A 20,618-nucleotide genomic window follows, 5' to 3' on the forward strand; every position below is an offset into this window, starting at 1 on the left:
ATGATTATAGAAAGTTTGAGAACTTTTGCAAGGATGGGATAAAAGAACAAAGGCAAAAAAACTAAAAAATATTCGAGAATGTATTTTTAACCTCAGTGGGCTCTTTGAAATATTTATACTCACGTTGCTGCAATCATGGCACAAAAAAATAAAATCTCATAGGACTGCACTGATAACAAGTAATGTTGAATAAGACGATGCTCGGAATTGTAATTGCAAGGCTTTTCTATCAGTCAGTTAACCTAACGATAAGAATTCATTATAAAGCACATTTGGCTCCAAGGAACATAATAGAAAATTATTATAGCTCCTGTTCCTGTACATGCATTAAACAGATTTTATGGATCGTCGAAAATCGAACGAGTCTCATCTAATAGGAATCAATGGCTCAAGCTAAGCCTAAGAAATTTAAAGGAGAGATAAGGGGATTTTTATGTCAGATAATGATTGCGCTGCCACGATATTCTTCAAAATGCACCAATTACCGAATTAGATAGGGAGCGATAAGAGTCCTATTGTATAATTTTCTCCTTTTCTTTTCACAAAAGATTGATTCTCGTCTATATTTCAAAGCTAGTTGTAACGAGCCTAACGCGATAACTCGATAAGATATCGTCGACATCCGTGTGGTATTGCGCATTCACGGTCGGATTAGGCGTTTACGCTCGTCTCTCAAGTCCGCGGATTGCGCCTCCCACATACAATCGGCAAGATTGAAGAGCCAAGAAGGTGGGCACGATTGGCTTATTTATATTTGTCGTAATCACGGTGGAAAAGTAGAGCGCGCTATGGAAAATGAGGGGCGGCAGGCGGGATAAAGTGATAAATTACCACATGTCAAAGCCTTACCGTGCATTCATTTGTACGAAGTTAGCTCTGTCATTGGCACGATCCCTCATTTCGTCTCTCTGCTCTCCACAACCCCTTGGCTCTTCCTCTCTTTGCATCTGTTTTATCTATCTTTATCTCTTCCCCTATCTCCTTCCACTAACCCCCTCCCCCCTCCCAGCCCGCCCCCATAATGCCACCTATCGCCTACCCCTCCCACACCACGCCCTCCCACACACACACACACACACACACACGCACACACACACTCTATATATCTTACTCGCTGCCTTTCTGACTTCAGAGACTGTCTTTATAGTGGGTCCCCGTCATTCAAGCTGTTGTTGTTGTTGTCTCCGCTTTCTACTTTCTATCGCAAGTCTTTCTTTGGAGTATTAGAAGATTATCACTGCCGAAACCTTATCATTCCGACGCTAATTGCCTGAGCATCCGCATACTGCTGATATCCTATTAAAGCATTGAGTGTTATTAATGATCGATCCCTAAACTTCACTCTCGTCTTTCTATAATTTATTTGCTCATAGCTTTTTTCTAATACCAAGTTTCTATCACGTTCTATTAAATTTTTTTTTATAAATTTTAATTATAAAAGAAAAATAATTAATACTAGCGACTATTACTTTTATCAAATTACGATTCCATTGATTAATGTAGTATTTATAAGAATATAAAGAAGTGATTGACATTAAAATTTTTATATGCTAAATCGCTACTTATTCGGACGATTTAATGTTCATGACTTTAGCACATTGCGGTATGCATGAAACTGATTAAAAAAAAAAAAAAGAAAAAAAGAAGAGCTTTTAAAACTACGTAAGAATTAATCCTTTCAACCATATTTTCCTATTTGCGTAATAAATAAAGGTATTTCATTTGAATGACCACTGAGATATGTTTTTATTATTCGATTGAGCCTTAGTTGAAATAAATTTTAGTACATAGATATTGGAAATTTGTTTGAGAAAAGTTTTCGACATAGAAAGAAGGTCTTGCAATATTTGATTGTCAACCAATTTGTTGCTTTTATTGTTATTGCATAAAATTTATCGTTTATTTTATCTGAATTTTCTCGATTAATAGTTTAAAAATGACTCTAATGTTCCCATGCATATTTTCAACTATACGAATACGATTCCTTCGCGCAATCTAAGATATAAAATATTTAACGAAGAAATTATTACGTGTCAATGCATAAAATAATTGTCTATATTTAGTACATACCATTATCCTGGTTGAAAGTATAGAAATAGTTTCAAAGTATAGAATAAATAAAATGAGATTCATTTAAAATGGATATATGAAAATAATCTATTAATAACTAATTAATCACGCAATGAATTAGAATCAGTTAATTAGAAAAGTAACGCCCGATAAAACCTAAAAATTTTAAGAATCGTAAATTAAAGCCGAATCTAATTTAAAAAAAAAGCGGGAATTTTGTTTGGAGTATATAATTGTCAATGAAAAGTCTCTTGCCCATAGTTCACATGAGAATAAACGTATTATCGTCCCGGGGATATATCGATATTTTGTTCCGACCGCATACATTATTCGAATCTATAGGTATTCTTATAGATGTCCGCGAATCGACAAAACAAAAGTAAAAAAATAAGAAAACGCCCGAGCAATGACGCTGAGAGGATGAAAATTCGTTGGTCGGGAATCAACATAACAGCCTCCGGCGGCAGACTTGGAGTAAGGCAAACTCGGTAGGCGAATTCATAGCTCCTCAGGCGGCTGCGGCACTCGGAATCGTCCGCTCGCGCTTCCGGCGGTGAAAGCCGCGTAAATAAGCAGCCGGTGGCACGCGTATTCGTCGTCGGTCGCGCGAGATATACGATCGCACGGATACGTGGAGATTTGTGTACGGGCGAGCGCCCGCAGGACTGCCGGCGGCTTTCGCGCGGAGATTGTGTTTTGACGTCTGATGGATTCATGGTTATTGGAATCAGAGCGGGTCGGCTTACCATAGAGGCCTGCGCGCCCAATGGTGACTGTGAGAGGCCGGCTTGGAACGGGCGGCAGGGTGGCCAACTTATCGCCCCAGGGCAACGTAAATCACTAGGGCCCCGCGCTCCTCGCGATGTGTTGCTCTTGCGTCGACGGACTTGCTTTTCGGCTTGGGAGGTGCGCGAGGCCGTCGACTCCGGTGACTCCGAGGATTCGAAGAGGGACGGAGTTTTCAGATCTTGGAGCAGCCGTGCACCCTGTACCTTTGAGAATTAATGATTTACGTAATAAGATCGGACTGCCGGATTTATTGCTTTTGAGATTTATTCGGAGCGGGGATAGTCTCAGAAAGGCACAGCTGCCTTTGGAAAAAATGGCACGGAAGCCCGGCTTTCCGGTAATATTACTTTTGTGGGATACAGAGAGGAATTTATTTTTCCTTCGCGTGCGATACATTGGGTGGACGATCGAGTCGTCTAGTTATTGTCGAGCTTATCTACAAGAGACCTGGCGACGCTATGAAAATCGCTCGTGCCTTTGAAAAATCTCTCACTTCCGTAACGACAATTGCCTAACTAAATTATATTCTTTATAAACATTCAGGTCCTTTATTAGGAGCTCGTGAATACCACAATTAATAGGTATTACCAAATTTTAAATACATTACAATTTATGGAAATATATAAATATAAACATTTTTCAATTATCTTGTCGATTAGTTTCGATACTGCTGTAATGTTCATTACGTATAAGCTAGATAAGATTATGACTGGCGTATGCATTGATATTCGTGAATAAACTGTGTTATGTTTCAATATTTCCTAACATGCAATATTTATCAAAATAATATTAAGATAATATGACAACAATACTTTATATACCCATAATAGTTAATGTATGTCAAACATTTTTCTTACTTTCAGCTGTAGTTATATATAATGACAATATGCTTTGACATTTCTTGTAGGAAAAATACAAAGTTACTGGTTAAGTAAAATTAATATCATTTTATCCCATCGCCGTTACAATTTTAAACCGAATGATCATACTCCAACTTATAATTGGTTAAGAAAAGCAACGAAAAAGCCTGCAGGCATCGAATTATTTACGGCATTTCAGTTAGCGAGCGAATAATCACGATGGACACATTCTCCAGACTGATAAATTTAATCAAGAGACCGAGTATAGCCATTGGGCCAAGTTAATCATCCTTTCCCTCATTCCCATTTCTCGAAATTCGCGTGGCACGCGAAGTACATCCTATACTTTTCTCGTGGGAACATCTTCTCTCTTTCTCTACATTGCCATCTCCCTCGTTCGCCAGTGACTGTTGGTGAAGTCTTGCGTGACATTGACGAAGTGCGGATAGCAGTCGGAGTAGAGGCGAAACGTCACTAACGTCGTAACGAAATGTCATCGTGTGCAGTCTCCTCGCGTCTCTGTAGTGAATCCAGAAATGTACCGGAGGGAAGGAATAAAGAAAGAGATAGAGAAAGAGAGGCGCCTGAAAATAAGAGTGGGGCAGGAGACAGCGGTCCTTAGTTATCTTCGTTCTGATGCACGAACTTCCTACGGGTCGACCCGCTCAGAAAGCATTTGAATGCTCGAGGAAACATTTGTCGGGTGGGAGGGGGGTGGGGAGATTTTGACGTTGTTGGGACGTGCGCGATCTACGCTTTCTTTTTCCTATTCAATGTCGGATCTACAACCTTCCGAATTTTTAAACCTTTCGCCTCTTGCACATTTTGCACTTCATTGTGTGAGGTAATTTTCAAATTAAATTGTCTTCTCTCTCTTCTTCTTCTCACTTTAATTTCATTCTTGCAGATGTTTTCTATTATATTTCAATTATATTGATAGAAATTATAATTTCCATGAAATATCCATGTTATGCGAAGATTAATTTGCATTTTGTATAATTTAGAATAATACGAAGTCTACTATGTAGAATGTAGCACTTTGCTAGAAATCAGTCTGTTTCAATATTAAACTGAATTGAGACTACACTAAATATAAAATTAACGTATTTTTTATTTATGACTAGAAGATTGCAGCGTTAAGAATATCAAATGTGTGTTTATGTAAATGTGTTTAGGTAATTGAGGTTAATTTATTAATTTTGTATAGAAACATTACGTTTATAATATTACATTTTAATATAAATCATGGAAAATATAATTTTTATCTTATACTATGTAATAAAACAATTGCTTTCCTTATAGATTGTTATAATAAATAGTAAATTCGATTTATAAATAATATTTAATTTAGAAGCAAAATTATTATCATAGGTAATGTTCATTGGTCACAATAACAATTCGTCACTCTTGAAATTTCAAATAAATTGAACCATTAAATAAGTGAATAAGAAGCATCAAAACTCCGATAGATACCATTAATTATCATGGAATTATCGTTATAACGTTCGGGATTGACTCCTAAATTTGGCAGCATTTACGAATGAACTTCCGAATAATCTAATTCTCTGAAAATCATCTCTTGAGCGTATATTCGTGGAATCTCGATATGTACGACCCATTATACTCTCGAGACAGAAAAACGCGTGGCGTCTCGTCGACTTGGATTCCTCGCAACGATCGCACTCCCTCTCTTTGCGATTTAAAAAAAAAAAACTTGATTCATCGCACGCGCCAACCAGGACGCGCGTTCGTATTCACACCGAGCCGAAGACGAAGAAAAGTCCCGCATTCCTGTGGGAAACCTTAGTTCTTTTTTCTAAACAAAAGTTCCATCGGCGAAGTTTGTCTGGCTCCCGAAGGGTGTCTAGTGGGTTAACAGGACCAGGGACTCCCCGAACTATATCCACCCATGGAAAACCCAATCGCAACACCTTCCCGCAACAATAATGGACGTCGCGGAGGAGACGATCCAGAAGGAAAAGAGAAGTACGTTTGGCCAGTATCCGTGGAGTGAGGAATACTCATGCGGGACTGGTCCTCTTTTATTGGCCATAAAAGCAATAATGCGATGCCTTAGGATAGAGCGCGTGCCGCGACGCTGAAGTACGACAAAACGATACAAATGCGAAGATTTCGGATTACCCTTGTCCAGCCTCTCCCCACTTCTACTTTTGTCTCTTATGCTTCGTATTTCAAGTAGTTATTTCTGGGGTGGAATGCGTCTGTGTCCTTTTCCAATCGATTCTGGTTCCGATGAAAGACGCTCGATCGCATCCGGCGATTACGCTCACGTTTGCCAAAAGACTACCAAAGCAGAGAAATAAAATTCAATTGGCGTTGAATATGAAACTTACGCTCGACATTTAAATACTAACGCATATTTCCAATAAATATTCTTTATAGGATTTATGAATTTTCAGTTTCAAAAAAGACGAGGATTGTACCAAGTCTTGTGTATCGAGAAATAATATTAATATGACGAATTAAAAATAAATAATTAATTAATTGAAATGAGCAAAAATTTCATTCATGTTTCCTCCCATACTAAGCATAAATTCATTCATAAATAATATTTCGATTTATATTTATTAATTCGATGAACAATTCTTAAAATCATATAATTTTATTATTGCACGAAATTTCAGTATTGTATAAAAATATTCACAAATCGACATCTTAATTCTTAATGAAAATTATAATGAAAATTGCCAAATAGTAGCATACCATTATATTCTCATACCTCTCAACCCGTTACTTAATGTCTCACGACTCGCGAGGGGAAAAATACAGAAAGGAAATAAAGATCTTCCACAGTAACGATCACAAAGTGTTTGAGTTAATGAATATTGCGAAGCTTCTTATCTTCCATCTCGCACCGTTGCTTCTTCGACTTCATCGACCGTATTTGTCGAGCGTTTTATAAAAATTAAGAGCGGCGATTTTGCTCGACGCCTCGCTTTCTTTGAGAGATTCCTAGCAGCACCTCTTTCGTAAAAGGGTGAAATTAAGAATACGAGCGTCGACGCCTAAAACGATAATCGTTCGGGGTTGTCTTCTTAGGCGCGTCTAACGTATATACGTCATGTCTCGCTTAAAGTTCATTCGGAACTGTTTAAAAATCTCATAAAAGCGAAACAAAGGAAGTGGAGAGAAACAGGGAAGTCGAATATTAACTTTGGTGGGAGATGGTCAGAATCTCGTGAGAGAACTAACGAAAAGGGAAATAGATTGAGCGAGAGGAGGGAAAAGGGAAAAACCAAGAGGAGGAGTGTCGCTTGATGATGTCTCAATTCCCTTGGAGTTACTTTTGAAAAAAGGTGGAGGTGTGAAAAAACGCAAGAGTGTAGTGTGAAGGGAGATTCTTATCAAGGCCGTCGGCCAGCCTAATTTACTTATGCACCACTTCTTTCGCCTAGCGTATTTACAAGTATGAAATTGCCTGCCGGAAAAAACAATGGATGGAAACGAGATCCCAAAGGCAATGCTTGCCTGCCTATCAAGTATTTTAAGAAGATTTCTCCTTAAGAAATAGCTTTTGATAATAACCGTAATGTGCATAAATATTAGATAGCTCTCGAAATTGCTGATTATTTTTTTTCTTTAAAACCTTGTTAGAGTATATTCATACAGAATGTAATAACTGTGCCAAATTGCTGCTGAAAATGTATTATCTGCGATGCTTAAATAAAATCGCAAATCCATTCAAATTATTTTTTTAATAAATTAGTTATAAATATACATATGTCTAAAAATTCAAACGGTTCCATTATTCCTCCAACATTTTTTAAAAATATGCACATTCCAAATCATTAGGAATGAGCTTAAATTGTAAGGAAATTTATGTCCGCGAAATATTTAAGTGGCTTACAATCCTGTCCCTACCTTTTCCTTTTCATCTGCGTTCAGAAACCCTAATCTTTGCGGAACCTTGACTTTAGGAATTTAGTCTTGAACGAAATATGCATTTAAATAGCCTTTTAAATTGACTGCAAATTCTACCTTAGGCCCTTACAACCGTTAAACTTAATTATCTAAGCATTATATTACAGTATTTCACATAACTCTTGTTGACGTGAGCAAATATTGTATAAAGTATGTGCGGTACAGCCAAAGGACCGAAACCCTGAAAAAGTATATTATCTTGTGAACTTTTTAAGAGTATCTATTCCGAAAGTTAGTCGGTAACATCAAATAAACTAATCAGTTACATGAGAAATGATTTGAAAAATTATCTTACTGTTCGTCCTCTAGGATTCCATTTAGCCACTTTCTTTTCCAGTAATTGTTTTAAAATTTTTAATCGTTTATTAATCCAGTAATTTAACCACCAATCAGGGATATATCAGACAATTTCAGATTCGGACAATTATTTTGTATTTATAAAATCTTTTTAGTAAATAACTACACATATTACTTTAATAATACCCTATACAACTTACTAATTTTATAAGAAAAAATCTTCTTTTAAAGCTTGAAAACCAAGGGATAGTCAAACTTTTCGTAACTCGGTATACTGGTTTCTAACATTTGAGCGTCCAGTAAGACGTGAAAGATTAAGGAAAGGACGTGTTGATCCTAGATTACACGCCAGTTGAATCCTCTTTTCTTCCGCTGGCCTCCTCTTTTTCAACGCAAACACGAAGTCGACTTTCTCCCACGGCATCTTCTCTCTACTTTACGGCTTCTACACGTGTTTTGCACATCGCCTCTCGTTATCGACATATCGTAATGCCCGAACTTCATCACTTTGACGATTTTGGAATTAGTCGGATACTACGATACCCTCCAGTCAAATACTTTTATAAAGAAATCTTTAACAAAAATCCGATTATCCTCATTTATTATTTATTTCCATAATCAATATCGGTTATAATTCATAATTAATGTCAAATAACGTATAAAAATCGCGTATGAGCTATTAGGATTATGGGAGCTAAGTCATCAAATAAAGGAGGTTAAAACTCGTAACTCGTAATGATTATTCAAGCCTGTAAAAATCTAAAATTCAACAGTTCTCAAAAATTGCTAAAATTTATAGTAAATATAAAATATACATTTTCTCATTCATTTTCGATATTAAATTTTTTATCGATCTGTCATGAATTAAAATATACAGTGACAATTTATAAGGAAATATGTTATCTTAAAATAATCGTACTTAGTAATATTTATTCCATGAATTTTTCAAACGGGATGAAATAATTATCATTGAATTTTCATCTGAATCTCTATTTCACGCTAAACGAGCTCTGCTTATTATTATATCTCCTCAAAGGTATAGGATCAATTATAATATAAATTATCCTTTATTAAATTTAATAAATAATAAGCCATAATGAAATATCTGTCAAATAAAAAAATAAGTTTACCATGCTAAGCATTGAATTATTTGAAAAATATAAAACGCCCCCAAAAATAAATAAATTGATGTATCCTGCATTGTTAACATTTCACAGCACATAGCCCTAGAGCGTAACAAGTCTCTTTGCTCATCTTTTCCTTCCACTCGCCCTCTTCCTCATATGTAGCACGAGCCGTCGCGCGTTTTACACAGGCTTGCGGGGGTATGGGTCGTACCTTTTCCCGAAGGAGTCATGGGAGGGCGAATAGTGAATACATTTAAAGCGGGAATGCGATTATACGCATAGCGGCGGAAGCATCGCGCGCGCTTCTTCTGATACGTGGGGGTGGGAGAGAAGACGCAGAAAGGGGATATTTTTGCTGCTACTCTGGATTTATTGGCGGAAATTTATGCTATTATGACTCCTTGCGATTTTCCTCCCAAACGTCTTAGGAGCGTCTGAAGACCTAACAGGAAGTCGTCCTGAGGAGAGAAGCCCACGAGCGAAATAAACTTGATCGTAAAGAATAAAATAAATCTATGCAACGAATTGATAATAAATTGTTCCTTTCTTCTTTTTTTCTTCTATAGAGGTTTATATAAAATTATGCTTTAAAGAAAAAATTGTGTTTTCCACGGTCTTCTTTTCTTCGGTTTCTTATATTCAAATTTAAGCTTTATACAAGGATAATGAAGTTTTATTGCTAATGAATGTTTGTTAACCTGAGAAAATTAAAATTTATCTATTTATTATATAAAATGTGAACTTGAGGCAACGCTTAAAGTAGAGGCGATTAACTTCACTGTTCATGAAAGAATCTTTAGATATTAAAAGAAAAAAGCAAGTAGAACAATTTTTTTCTTTCAAAAAATATAAAACAATATATATATATATATATATGTGTGTGTGTGTGTGTGTGTGTATATATATAATTTACTTAAAGTAATATTCATCTTAAAATTAATGATTTCCGTTGTCAAAAAACAAAAAAAAAAAAAAAAAATAAATAAATAAAAAATAAAAATTAAGGGAAGGTTACAAAATGTAGTATTAAGCAGCGTACAGATGGTGAGCGTTAGAATAAACGAACGATCAGGGAAGGAAGAAATTTTTTATGGAAATCGGTACAAGTAAAAATGATTAGTCGGCAACAAAGCTTAAGTACTCCTTATTAAAGCAATTGACGTGGCCATTGATTACATAGGCAATAAAGTCGCGGTGACTATTGGTCAAATGGGAATCCATTCAACAGCCGCGAGTCCACGGCCTTATTAAATTCTGCAGCTCGATGGAATGAAGCGAGGCATTTTCGCTCGCTCGCGGCGCATTTAACGAAGCGAAACTAAACGGTCATTAGGTTGATTCATGCCATCGACGCCAGTAACGGCGGCCCATTCACCCGGCTTTTACGATCGATTATCACCGGCCCGATTCCTTTGGGGATCCTCGCGGCAAGCGTCGCGGTATTGTAAAGACTCGTGATTCGTCTCGTGCGACCATCCCTTCACCAACGTAAAGGGAATAGCAGTGTCGTCTTATCGTAAAGAGCCGACACCTCGAGAAGTCTGTATGGCGAGCGCTCGGTGCTGATCGCGGCCACTTTCGTCGTTTAGCATTTTTGGAAGGAAGCCAGGATAAACCCAGTGACTTTCGCCTATACTCGCACATGATTACACGTGTGAGGACTTTAATGCTATGAATGCATCATACGGTTTTATGTCTCTCAGGATTTTATATATCACGCACTTTTTGGAATATATGGCCAAGCCTGGCTTTTAAATGTCGCCGCGGACTTCGTAGTTTTTACACTTTTATGAGGTACGAAATGAACGGGAATCGATGTTTATCAAGTGACTTCTGCTCGAAATATATATTTTTCGAATTTCATAGTCGGCCAACATTAAATCACAAAATAAAAATGTCCTATATTCTTTCAATTTGATTGTAAAAAATTATATATCATTATTAATTATTCGCATTAATCCGTATTGAAAGTTTCCTTAATAATGCTTTGTTATATGAACAATTAGTTGTTGCTCGATATCTTTTAATTTAATTGAATTTAATATATTAAGTTGATAATTTTTTTAATTAAACTGCTTTTACATTACGTTAAAAGTGAGAAAAAATTTTGTTATTCAAAGTTTATTTTACAAAATTTGCCACGATAGCGGTATATTAATTTACATTACTATATATAAATTACTTGCACTTTAATATTTAAATTAACTTTATTAATGTCATTGTTTTATTATCGTAATAAAATGAACTCTTCATTATATTGTATTATTCAACAATGTCTCAACGAAGCCAACTATATTATAAAATAATTCATCAAACAATAAAATATACACATATATAAGATATTATTAATTGAAATACTTTTCTTTTCTTTTATTATATCAATTCAATTCATAAAACAATTAAATATACTTACCTTCAGATTTTAATAATGTAATTTAAGGGAAATATTTTTCAAATGAAAATATATACAATTTTAGAATCATATATACATTAATTAAAGGCACAATTACTACATACAAATTATAAAGTGAGTTCAAGCGCCATTGTCTATTTATTAGTCAAAATATGGTCTTTTTCTTCCTGGATTTTTCACGCACTGTACGCTAAAATACATACATACGTTTCTCTCCTTTGCTCTGCATATTTCTCAAGAAGTCTTTTCACACACGTTTGAAACGGATGAGCAACTGCTGAATAACGTTTCAACCCCGTCGTGAAAACGAATTTGCAAGTTAAATGGCATAAACGAAGAGAGCGTACTCTTTTCCTTTTTCCCTTCATTCTTCGCTTCTTTATATCCTACCGCACTCTTTCTTTTAGTCTTACGCACTTGCTTTTTCTAAGGAGAAAAGAGTTTTCTTTACAAATAATCTTCTGTACACGCAGGCATGTAAGTATACGTACATACACCCAGGCAGATGATGTAATAATATCAATAGCTCACTTATTATATTATTTCTTTATTTTCTCGAGTATCTAATAAATAGCCTCGTTGATCTATCAAAGTATTTGAAATGACGCAGGCCGTGAGAAAATTTCATCGATGTTTTATTTAGGATATCATTACTTCCGTCACGATCTATGAATTTTGGAATTTATATCATAAGCGACGATGTGAGAAGATTTATGATACTAAGATCGATTGAAACGAGATTATATCGTTAAATCGCAAGACGAGAATTTATTAATTTATATATCACCGTCGTCTACTTATCTGTGCAAAGTGATTGTTTCAAAGTTTTTTTTACAGATAATACACGTATACATATATTGCAATTAAAAATGTGAAATATTATAATAATTTTTAGTTACTTTTATCCGTGGTTATACGAAAATTGAAAAAATAATATAAATTTATAAATGATTTTGTGAATGTTCTGAGCTTGAAGAAGCAATAATAAATATCATAGCTTTTAATTTTCGCATAAACATATCATACAATTATTCCAATATGTGTACGAATATAAAGAAAAAATTTGAATTTGAAATTAAATTTAACTTTTATGATTTTTGAAAAATTTTAGTCATTTTCTTCAACAACAATCTGTAACTGTAATTTTTTTCTAACAATTTTTTAACGAATTTAAAATTCTTTTATGCAAATTATTTAAAAAATATGATTATAAATTAATATAAATTATTTAACGAATTGGTTGATATTAAAACGAAATATTTAATACGCCTGAGAAGTTGCAGAAAAATTTTTATCGCAAAATTTCATCGTCAAAATGTATTCTATACTTACTCAGGAGCTTAGCAAGAGCCTACGTGCATGAATACATAAACAAATTCAGCCGGTGATAAGTGTATGTGTTTAAGGATATATATATATATATATATATATATATATATATATATATATGGATGAAAACGTGGATGCATATTCGCGGAGGTGTTTATATGTTCCCATAGTTTAATTATTGATAAATTTCGACACCACCGTTGGTCTTTCCCCCTTTCAGTGCGTCGCGTGCGCCGACTAATTTATATCCCTTTGAATATTCGAAAGGCGCTGCAGATCTCCCGCTCTCGCTGCTATCACTTGGTGCCCTATGTCTTTCTCCTTGAAGCATCGCGGAACGTCGAGGGAAGGCATGCTTGCAGAGGACCGTTGTCTTCTGAGTTAGGTGGGCGTCGCATGACCGGGACATTAAGACATTGTTCGGATGATTTACACTCCGTATTACATTCACGTGCTGGTCATATATTTAACATACATTGTGAGCTAACCCTTGCGCCTGCTTGCGGTGTTCCTTTCCTTTTCTCTTTCGCCGCTGTGCCGTACTCCTTCTTCTCCTCATTCTCATCCTCCTCCAACACTACGATCTCTTTCTACAGGCAGCCGCAAACGAGACCCGAGGATCTTTAATATCGTAATCCGGTACGGCTTCCACTTCGATGTAAGACGCAGCCGGGACTTTTGGCTCTGCAAGCAGCAGCGACAAGCGCACACGCTCCACAAGTCGAAACTTAATCGAAGTTGTGCAATTAATCAACGCTGACAATGGGCGCAATAGCCTAAATCTTTCAATTACAACCAACACTCGCTGCTGAATATTTTACCATACTGTTTATTTCGAGTCCCGTTCTACACTTTATTGAAATATGAGTTTCTAACTACTTTTTTCTTTTTTCAAATATATTTCTTTTATCATTAACAACCTCTTTGAGACAATATTATTAAATTGATGGATTATCACGTGCAATATTTGTGCGCGCGCGCGCGCGCGCGCGCGTGTGTGTGTGTGTGTGTGTGTGAGTGTATGTACGGGCATGTTTAAAGAAATTAAAATTAAAATCAAGATATTAATTAAAATCATAAAAATAATTTTCAATGACAAACAATGTATCCCTGTTTTTATGCACAGGTACTTTACATGTCATGTGAAAACAAATTAACTCGGAATCTGTAATATTACTTTAAAGGATAGTGGCACATTTCATAGCAACACGCTGATTTCGAGCTTTATTGTGAAAGGTAATTTCGTCCAAAAACGAAATTATAATGTAAAAATGATTTTATCTTATGCTATGAGGAATATCATTATGGTGGCTCATTATTGTTCTTGACAAGGAACCTCGATAAGAACACCATTTTGAACATCTTTTTTTCCAACCGCTTCGATTATTTAGATTAAAGGTCTCAATCTAAATATCACTATTAAAGCTTTCAATTGCGTGCTCATTACGCGCAATAAGGAGGTAATAAAATTCAGCTTGATGCCATCACCGACTTCAAAATCAGCATCAGCGGCATATCTCGCAACGAGTGGGTGAATGAAAGAAGGGAGAAATAAAAAATGGATTCGTGTAAAGACGGAGATCTGCCATCCCAGCATCAGTTCAACTAAAGTAACACTTAGTCCATGTATTCGGCAGCGGCTTCGCGACGTTGATGAACTTGGGAATCATCGATCATCCAATTAGCTGAGCGATCAATCATCTTCTCGAGGAGTGATTCGCCGGTCGAGCGCTACGATAGGATACACGGATGCTCCGAGGACGGTGACGCGGCCCCGGGTTACGTGTGTTGGGTACAACCTTCGGTGGCCCTCCACCCCTACCGTTCGACCCTTATTCTGAATCCTTAATCAACCCTTTTCAACGCGCGTAATTTCGGGCCATCGCCTGCTGCCGCCGCTGCCGCCGCTGCCGCCGCCACCGCCATCGCCGCTGCTCTTTCTTGCTTTTACCCCTGGTGCTTCTCTCTCTCGGTCGCGCATGAGGCTCCTTCGATTTTCCCGACGACGGAAGATGAATTATAAGTCCCTCTCTTTCGCTCTAACCTCCCTCCCGCCCTCCCAACCTCCCGCCCGCTTCCACTTGCTCTCTCGTTTTCTCTACCCTTAGAAGACCACAGTAATTTACAAAACCATGCGTCACAGAAGGGTTCGGCTTGCTCGACTCGCATTTTTTTCCTAATTTGCAAATATTAGCTTTTACAGGGCGAACAGGAGAGTGGAGTATGTCGTCTTTGTGCGCGTCCGCAAAATTCCTTTGTGAAAATTGAATTTTTTTTTCTTCTTTCTGTCTCCGTTCTTTCGCCACTCATATTCCAGATGGAGCTTTATTACCGAATTAATTACCGAATGATTTGATGCGATGCTATTGCGATAATTGCAAACATTCTAAACGGGTTCAATTATAAATTATACAATATAATTATACTTTTTCACAGCCAAGGTTTTTACTTAATAATTTGAGATTTTTAGTATAGTCAACAATATACATTCATATTATATTTTGTAAAGCAAGCTGTTTACTTGTTCCAAATTAACGGTCGTAGGTTACGTATAAATATATTTGCTGATTATTTACATACCTATGACCGCAAAAGTAAAACATAATCGTACCTTCCTATAGAAGTAGCTTTTACACGAATCACTTAATTTGACAACAAATCGGCTTCCGTCTGCGAGAAAATTATCACGAACAGCAGGTCTAAGGCATTCTATATATATATATATATATATATATATATATATTAGAATGTATCGAGTATCCATAAATAAAGTTAAGAAGTAAATTACAGTCGAGCGAGACTTTTGAAGTAGCGGGGTGGGGGCAGCGAGGAGACAGCCGGTGAAATGGTAATCGAGCGCTCGAACGCCCGATAAGTGACTCCAATTCGTGAAAACGTTTTAAATTCAGCTGGCTAATCGGGGAGCAAAATAAGCTCATATCAGATATCTTTCGTCGGCTTGGATTCTTCATCGAAGCGCACTAATGGCGCACGAGCCGCGGAACGCCGAGTAGCTGTCGAGGATTCGGGCAACCTCCAACCCTTATCAGTGCTTCCGAGCGCGCATCCCCGACTTCTATTTATGCGCCAAAATACAATTCCCAGTCGTGCATCACGTTCCATCTTCTCGCCAACCATCCACGAATCCAATATCAAGGCAATGGATTCATTTTTCGGTTTGCTGCTGCAGCCCCAAATTTATTAATTGGGTCACGATTACGGTCGATATATTCGATTCGACCGAACAATGCAGACAGAAACCAGTCCCAGCTAATCGCTAATTATAAGCGAATGTTGAAAGTTTCATTTGTATTTGCTATTCGTAAAGAATTTACATTGTCGAGAATATCTTTATAAATACTTTCCATTCATACTAAGAGTATAAAAATTATTCATCATTCAAAGACGTGATATTTGAAGTTAAATATTTTCATTTGATAAAGAGTAAACATACCCATAGCCGTATGTAGCTCTGAGTGCGTGTGTGTGCGTGCACATTCCTACCCCTGTATATAATTCCTTAACATGAAATGATTAAATAACTCAATTCTTCATTAAACCCTTTTTAATAATTATCGTTATCTAGTGTATACATAATTTGGTTATAAGATTTTACAATTAACAGTTGATTTATTCATATATAATGAATAAGGTATATAATCTATATACCTTATATCTATTGATTTTTATAAACATGTGTTATATAATAATCGACTTAATACATATATTTTTTCATTAAATAAACAGTAAATTTAAATTAAAAGCTTTGTAGTATATTATAATTACTTGCGTATTTATTAATATCAGAGCTTATATTTTACAACTGAAAATTATATCCCTGATTTCTAAACAAATATTCCATATTTGTTAAATTGTTTGTAAATCAAGGTCTTAATTTCGTTAGATTTCACGTGAAAATATCGTTGATGCTGCTTCGGAAGGATGAAAAGTATTTGATAAATAACTCCATATTGGGATAATAATGCGCCTTATGATGCGTAAATTGTTAATTCGCAAGTCATGCCTATTGCATATGACAATCGATGTGGGAACCTTCAAAATTCTTGCTTTATTCTTCGAATTATTCCCCTTTAGCCTCAAACTTTCAGCCCTCAATATGTTTCCACGTGATTCCCTGCGAATAGGAAGAAAAATACTTTCTCTAGTCCTTACATGCGTTTCTATCATCAGCTGCGAGTTAAAAATCGTTCCGCTTCTCTTCAGTTATACTAGGTTGACGAAAGTTATTTACACCGCAGTTTTTTGTTGATTAAACAATCTATTATGGCAGATTGACAGATTGATATGAAATTTTGTTTGAAATGTTTTCAATATCTCTAATATAATACAAAGTTTTGTGATTTTTCAGATAATATTAATAAATCGGTAAAATACATTTTTTTATAACATACATTTCGTGGGATTTGGTATTTCCTAATCAATATATTTGGAATTTAATTAAAATTAGAATATACAATTATAATACAACATAGAAAATTCTTATTGTAATATCATTTGTTTCTCACCTGCTATTTCGTAAAGTTTAATTGAAGCTATAAAAAAACACACGAAAAACGATAAATAAATTATTAAAGTTGAAGTAGATCACAATAAAATTGTATATCACTAATATTTCGAAGAGTAATTATATTTTCGTCGTTTTCTATTACTCTTCAATAGAAAATAGAATTATCATATTAGACTTATTATAATTTCAATTGGTATAATAAAATTCTGTTAACAGAATATTATTTGCATTAAATACTTTACTATGTGTTTGAAACTTATATAGGCAGTCTCATTATGTATTATGTTATAGAAAGAGACTCGTTTGAATTACCACACATATTTTTATTTGTTTTGATGAGCTTGAGCATAAGACGTGTTAGAAATACCCAATGAAGTACAAACTTACAAGTTCGGCGCGTGAGCTCTTAATTTATGCAAATGAAGATTTTTTTACTTCAAATTAGCTTTGTAAGCATCACTAATCGACATTAAAAGGTAATAGGATAAGTTTTGGTGGTTGTGTATACCAAAATATGACATGTTTCTATCTCCTAATCTCCCTCTACTATTCAGTTACTATATCCTTTTATATATTTAATTTCTATTTAATAGTTAATTTTTTTTTTATTAATTTTCTTATTTTACTTTATTAGTAATTTCATTGAACGGCTACTGTAAAAATATTATTATTGTTTCGATAAAATAAATACATTTTAGAGGTAATATTGTTCGTTCCATAAATGTTACAGTCATTTCTAAAATTTCATTAATTTAGATAATGTTTAGTATTTATCGTTTAAAATTATTTTTATTTATAAAAATATTCTAGAGGGTTCCTAACGCATTTCAAGCAGTTCTAATAAATGGCAGATTAAAGTTACGCATTTGTATACAATTTAGCTACAAATGCGACTGTGATATATATTATTATGATATTAAATGAAGGGAGATGTGTTGTACGATACTTTTTTAATATTGAAATATATTTTAAATAAAAATATTATTAAATTTAAGTAAAAAAAACTTTAATATATTTTACGTGAAATTAACAATTCATTAAAATAAATATTTCGTATATTATCTATCCTAACAATCTATTAATATTTTATTAATCATATTTCTATTCTTCTTGTTGTTGTTTTTTTATTCTTACTTTTTACTCGAATGCAATGGTCATATTTTCTTATTATAGGAATTTTCATTAATATTATTCCCTTTAGACATAAAACGTCGTGCCTTATAGTGTATAGAGTCTTCCCATTTGAAGCGATACTGTCGCGACCTTATCTTTAGCTTCTAGAAATATTCAAATGAATTTCTAATCTGCGGCAGCTCAGGCACTGAGGTGTAGTTCGGTTACTTGAAATTGCCGAGAAGAACAGGTTGAAGAAACTGAAAATTGCCGTCTGTAGCATTAGCAACTTCTGTGTTGATAATTAGAATTTATAAATGTATACAAAATATTTTTATGGAAAGCTCAGTATATTAATTTAAAATTTAAATAATTTACTATATTTATAACCATATTAATTAATTAACTATGAATGATTATTTATAGATGAGGATGAAATAGTTATTAATTTTTGTACATGAATAATATAAATAATATATGTTTATAACAGAATTTCAATTATATTGATTTAAATTAATACAAATTAATATCTCAGTTATCATTATAGAATTTGAAGATAGAAAAATTATGTTTAAACGTTGAATGATTGAAAGAAGTACTTTTCTGAACATTAACTTATATTTTCCACAATTTTAGCCACATATTTGATAAAGAGGTAGTAAAATTTGAATTAAACAAAAAATATTTATCAATTAATTCATTTCATTAAAAGAATTTTACTTTGATGTTTAATTATACAAACTTTAATGTATACAGAAATTTAAAGACACAAAATTTAGAGCTACAATATATATTTTCATCATATTTATTTGCAAGTTTATTGATAATTATAAATCTATATATTAAAAATAGAAAATAATGGTATGATAAAAATAAGTGATTAAAAAAAAATTTTTAAATATTTTTTTATAGAACAAAGTTTAAAGAACTTTCAATCAAAGTTAAATTTCCGTTTCCATTAGAATTATATCAGATAGAATTCTGTCAGTTTCAGAATTTTTTTATATATGACAAAAAATAAATGATTCTGTGTTATATATGAGAGTGATCGTATCAATAATGCAGGTAATGTATAAACAATGTAATACTAACAGAACTTAATATTTATTCAAATGAATTTTCAGTTACTGTCATAGAATCAGATGAGAATATAGCAAACTTTATTCTTAACACGCATCCATCTATCTATCATATGCCTTTATAATAGATTTTAATTTAAACTTTATATGTTAATGGAGTAAAATAATTTTATGTTTTCGGAATTTTTATTAATTTTCAAACTTATATATTTTCTATGCCTATTTATTTTCATTTGTATATTTTGTCCATTTATATAATTGTATAAACTATTTAATGAAATGCTTGATAAATATTCGATGATGTTTTTTCATTAAATGTCATCTCATACGTATTTATCAGAGTATACGTATACTCGGCTAAACTGCTAAACCAGAAAAGGACTAAATGTTTTTTTATACCATTAGTGCTTTTTATCATTACGATATGAAATATCAAATAAAACATATATTAAGGTAGGAATCATTAGAGTTATAGTAATATATACGTATATAGAAAAAAAAATTCAGAACTTTCTTTAACGTTGGTAATTATTTTGATCTAACATATATGTCCAAAGTGTATTTAAGTTCTTAAGCCAATGAGAAAATATTTTACAATGCAAGAGGCAATAAACTCACTCTCTGTCTCTATCATTGGCATTGAAATCTAACGAAGTTTTCGAAAGAAACTTGGCTTTTATTTTGGAGAAAATAGATGATTAAGAAAGATGAGAGAAAAATGAGAAAAGAAAATGATTGAAAAAAACAAACGATGGAATATAAGATAAACTGATAGTGAGAAAGAAGGAGAGAGAGAGAGAGAGAGAGAGAGAGAGAGAGAGACAGACAGACACGAAGAGGGAGTGAAAATCGAAGAAGAACGTGCTCGAGTGAAAAAGCGGGAAAAGTTAAGGGGTGGCAGAAGACCACCCGCCAAGTGCTAAGCCGATAGGCTGTGAATCTATGGGGTGGGCGCGCGAGAGCGAAAACCTAAGTGTTGGGTGAAAACGTCTCTTTAATGCTCTTAACGTTGTCGCGCCAGATTCGCGCTCTTCTCTTTCTCTCCATCTGTTTCTCTCTCTCTCTCTCTCT

Source organism: Ceratosolen solmsi, unplaced genomic scaffold (assembly GCF_000503995.2).
Source record: "Ceratosolen solmsi marchali unplaced genomic scaffold, CerSol_1.0 scaffold57, whole genome shotgun sequence".
Taxonomy (NCBI): domain Eukaryota; kingdom Metazoa; phylum Arthropoda; class Insecta; order Hymenoptera; family Agaonidae; genus Ceratosolen; species Ceratosolen solmsi.